The sequence below is a fragment of the Somniosus microcephalus genome, chromosome 21 (genome assembly GCF_052327205.1).
Source record: "Somniosus microcephalus isolate GS21.2 chromosome 21, FLI_Smic_1.0, whole genome shotgun sequence".
NCBI classification, from domain to species: Eukaryota; Metazoa; Chordata; class Chondrichthyes; order Squaliformes; family Somniosidae; genus Somniosus; species Somniosus microcephalus.
Genome location: NC_141007.1, coordinates 76176042 through 76180785, shown reverse-complemented (window position 1 = coordinate 76180785; position 4744 = coordinate 76176042).

Here is a 4744-nt window from a genome sequence, read left to right as displayed (position 1 = left end):
AATGAGTGTGTGAATGTGTATGTGAGTGTGTGTTTGATTGAATGTGTGATTGTGAGTGAGTGTATGTGAGTGAGTGTGTGTGAGTGTGAGTGAGTGTGTGATTGCGAGTGAGTGAAAGTGTGTGTGTGTGAGTGTGTGAGAGTGAGTGTGAATGAGTGTGTGAGTGAGTGGTGTGTGAGTGTGAATGAATGATTGTGAGTGAGTGTTTGTGAGTGAGTGTGTGCCAGTGAGTGAATGTGTGTGTGTGTGTGTGTGATTGAGAGTCTGTAAGTGAGTGTGAGTGAGTGTGAGTGAGTGTGTGTGTGTGTGCGTGTGTGAGTGTGAGTGAGCGTGTGTGTGTGAGTGATTGTGAGTGAGTGTGAGTATGTTTGAGAGTGAGTGGGTGTGGAATTGAGTGTGTGTGAGTGAGTGTGTGTGAGTGAGTATGAGTGAGTGTGTGTGAGTGAATGTGAGTGAAGGAGGGTGAGTGAGTGTGTGTGAGTGAGTGATTGTATGTGAGAGAGTGTGAGTGAGTGAGTGTGAGTGAGTGTGTGTGTGTGTGAGTGATTGTGAGTGAGTGTGAGTGTGTTTGAGAGTGAGTGGGTGTGGAATTGAGTGTCTGTGAGTGAGTGTGTGTGAGTGAGTGTGAGTGAGTGTGCGTGAGTGAATGTGAGTGAAGGAGGGTGAGTGAGTGCATGTGAGTGAGTGTGTGTGAGTGAGTGAATGTGTGTGAGTATCTGCGAGTGAGTGAGTGTGAATACGTGTGTTTGAGTGAGTGTGTTTGTGAGTGATTGTGTGTGTGAGTGAGTGTGAGTCTGTGAGAGAGTGTGTGTGTGAGTGACTGTGTGAGTGAGTGAGTGAGTGAGAAGGCATGAGTGAGTGTGAGTGAATGAGTGTGAGTGAGTGTGAGTGAGTATGTGTGAGTAAGTGAATGTGTGTGAGTGTGAGTAAGTGTGTATGAGTGAGTGTGTGTGTGTGTGAGTGAGAGTCTGTGTGAGAGTGAGTGTGAGTGAGTGTGTGTAAGTGTGCTTCTGTGAGTGACTGATTTTATGTGTGAGTGAGTGTGCGAATGAGTGATTGTGAGTGAGTGCATGTGAGTATGTGTGTGTGAGTGAGTGGATGTGGAATTGAGTGTGTGTGAGTGAGTGTGTTATTGTGAGTGAGTGTGTGTGAGTGAGTGTGAGTCAAGGAAGGTGAGTGAGGGTGTGTGAGTGAATGTGAGTGAATGAGTGAGTGTGAGTGTGTGTGATTGAGAGTTTGTGAGTGAGTGAATGTGTGTGTGAGTGTCTGAGTGTGTGAGTGAGTGCGATGGTGTGTGAGTGAGTGTGTGAGTGAGTGTGTGTGAGTGTGTGTGAATGAGTGTGAGTGAGTGTGTGTGAGTGAGTGAGTGTGTGTGAGTGAGTGTGAGTGTGTATGAGTGATTGGTGCGTGAGTGTGAGTGCGTGTGAGTGAGTGTGAGTGAGTGAGTGAGTGTGAGTGAGTGAGTGTGAGTATGTTTGAGAGTGAGTGGGTGTGGAATTGAGTGTGTGTGAGTGAGTGTGTGTGAGTGAGTGTGATTGAGTGTGTGTGAGTGAATGTGAGTGAAGGATGGTGAGTGAGTGTGAGTGAGTGTGAGTGAGTATGTGTGAGTAAGTGAATGTGTGTGAGTGTGAGTAAGTGTGTATGAGTGAGTGTGTGTGTGTGAGTGAGAGTCTGTATGAGAGTGAGTGTGAGTGAGTGTGTGTAAGTGTGCTTCTGTGAGTGATTGTGATTTTATGTGTGAGAGTGTGAGTGAGTGTGCGAGTGAGTGATTGTGAGTGAGTGCATGTGAGTATGTGTGTGTGAGTGAGTGGATGTGGAATTGAGTGTGTGTGAGTGAGTGTGTTATTGTGAGTGAGTGTGTGTGAGTGAGTGTGAGTCAAGGAAGGTGAGTGAGGGTGTGTGAGTGAATGTGAGTGAATGAGTGAGTGTGAGTGTGTGTGATTGAGAGTTTGTGAGTGAGTGAATGTGTGTGTGAGTGTCTGAGTGTGTGAGTGAATGCGATGGTGTGTGAGTGAGTGTGTGAGTGAGTGTGTGTGAGTGTGTGTGAATGAGTGTGAATGAGTGTGTGTGAGTGAGTGAGTGTGTGCCAGTGAGTGAATGTGTGTGTGGGTGTGTGTGAGTGAGAGTCTGTAAGTGAGTGTGAGTGAGTGTGAGTGAGTGTGTGCGTGTGTGAGTGTGAGTGAGTGTGTGTGTGAGAGTGATTGTGAGTGAGCTTGAGTATGTTTGAGAGTGAGTGGGTGTGGAATTGAGTGTGTGTGAGTGAGTGTGTGTGAGTGAGTGTGAGTGAGTGTGTGTGAGTGAATGTGAGTGAAGGAGGGTGAGTGAGTGTGTGTGAGTGAGTGTGAGTGAGTGATTGTATGTGAGAGAGTGTGAGTGAGTGTGAGTGAGTGTGTGTGAGTGAGTGATTGTGAGTGAGTGAGTGTGTGTATGTTTGAGAGTGAGTGGGTGTGGAATTGAGTGTCTGTGAGTTAGTGTGTGTGAGTGAGTGTGAGTGAGTGTGTGAGAGTGAGTGTGTATGAGTGTGTGAGTGAGTGGTGTGTGAGTGTGAATGAATGATTGTGAGTGAGTGTTTGTGAGTGAGTGTGTGCCAGTGAGTGAATGTGTGTGTGTGATTGAGAGTCTGTAAGTGAATGTGAGTGAGTGTGAGTGAGTGTGTGTGCGTGTGTGAGTGTGAGTGAGTGTGTGTGTGTGAGTGATTGTGAGTGAGTGTGAGTATGTTTGAGAGTGAGTGGGTGTGGAATTGAGTGTGTGTGAGTGAGTGTGTGTGAGTGAGTGTGAGTGAGTGTGTGTGAGTGAATGTGAGTGAAGGAGGGTGAGTGAGTGTGTGTGAGTGAGTGTGAGTGAGTGATTGTATGTGAGAGAGTGTGAGTGAGTGAGTGTGAGTGAGTGTGTGTGTGTGAGTGATTGTGAGTGAGTGTGAGTATGTTTGAGAGTGAGTGGGTGTGGAATTGAGTGTCTGTGAGTTAGTGTGTGTGAGTGAGTGTGAGTGAGTGTGCGTGAGTGAGTGAATGTGTGTGAGTATCTGCGAGTGAATGAGTGTGAATACGTGTGTTTGAGTGAGTGTGTTTGTGAGTGATTGTGTGTGTGAGTGAGTGTGAGTCTGTGAGAGAATGTGTGTGTGTGAGTGAGTGTGCATGAGTGAGTGTGAGTGAATGAGTGTGAGTGAGTGTGCGTGAGTGAATGTGAGTGAAGGAGGGTGAGTGAGTGCATGTGAGTGAGTGTGTGTGAGTGAGTGAATGTGTGTGAGTATCTGCGAGTGAGTGAGTGTGAATACGTGTGTTTGAGTGAGTGTGTTTGTGAGTGATTGTGTGTGTGAGTGAGTGTGAGTCTGTGAGAGAGTGTGTGTGTGAGTGACTGTGTGAGTGAGTGAGTGAGTGTGCATGAGTAAGTGTGAGTGAATGAGTGTGAGTGAGTGTGAGTGAGTATGTGTGAGTAAGTGAATGTGTGTGAGCGTGAGTAAGTGTGTATGAGTGAGTGTGTGTGTGTGTGAGTGAGAGTCTGTGTGAGAGTGAGTGTGAGTGAGTGATTGTGAGTGAGTGAGTGTATGTTTGAGAGTGTGAGTGAGTAAGTGTGAGTGAGTGTGTGTGTGTGAGTGATTGTGAGTGAGTGAGTGTGAGTATGTTTGAGAGTGAGTGGGTGTGGAATTGTATGTGTGTGAGTGAGTGTGCGTGAGTGAATGTGAGTGAAGGAGGGTGAGTGAGTGTGTGTGAGTGAGAGTGAGTGAATGGGTGACTATGAGTGCGTGTGAGTGAGTGTGTGTGAGTGAGTGAATGTGTGTAAGTATCTGTGAGTGAGTGTGAATACATGTGTTTGAGTGAGTGTGTATATGAGTGAGTGTGTGTGTGAGTGAGTGTGAGTGTCTGTGAGAGAGTGTGTGAGTGAGTGTGAGTGACTATGTGAGTGAGTGCGTGTGTGTGTGTGTGAATGAGTGTGAGTGAGTATGTGTGAGTGAGTGAATGTGTGTGAGTATGCGTGTGTGTGTGCGTGAGTGAGAGTCTGTGAGTGAGTGTGTGTGAGTGAGAGTGAGTGTGAGTGAGTGCGTGTAAGTGTGCATGTGTGAGTGAGTGAGTGTGAGTGACTGTTTGAGTGAGTGTGTGTGTGTGAGTGTGTGTGAGTGAGTGTGATTGAGTGTGTGAGTGAGTGTGAGTCAAGGAGGGTGAGTGAGGGTGTGTGAGTGAGTGTGAGTGAATGAGTGAATGAGTGAGTGTGAGTGTGAGTTTGTGAGTGAGTGAGTCTGAATACGTGTGTTTGAGATTGTGTGAGTGTGAGTGAGTGCGTGTATGAGTGAGTGCGAGTGTGTGTGAGTGAGTGTGTGTGAGTGTGTGTGACTGTGTGTGATTGTGAGTGAGTGTGTGTTTGTGAGTGTGAGTGAGTTTGAGTGAGTTTGTGAGTGAGTGTGTGTGAATGAATGAGTGTGTGTGAGTGTGTGTGAGTAAGTGTGTATGAGTGAGTGGTGCGTGAGTGTGAGTGTGTGTGAGTGAGTGTGAGTGTGTGTGAGTGAGTGTGAGTGAGTGTGAGTGAGTGCGAGTGAGTGAGTGTGAGTATGTTTGAGAGTGAGTGGGTGTGGAATTGAGTGTGTGTGAGTGAGTGTATGTGAGTGTGAGTGAGTGTGTGTGAGTGAATGTGAGTGAAGGAGGGTGAATGAGTGTGTGTGAGTGAGTGTGAGTGAGTGATTTTATGTAAGAGAGTGTGAGTGAGTGAGTGTGAGTGAGTGAGTGAGTGGGAGTATGTTTGAGAATGAGTG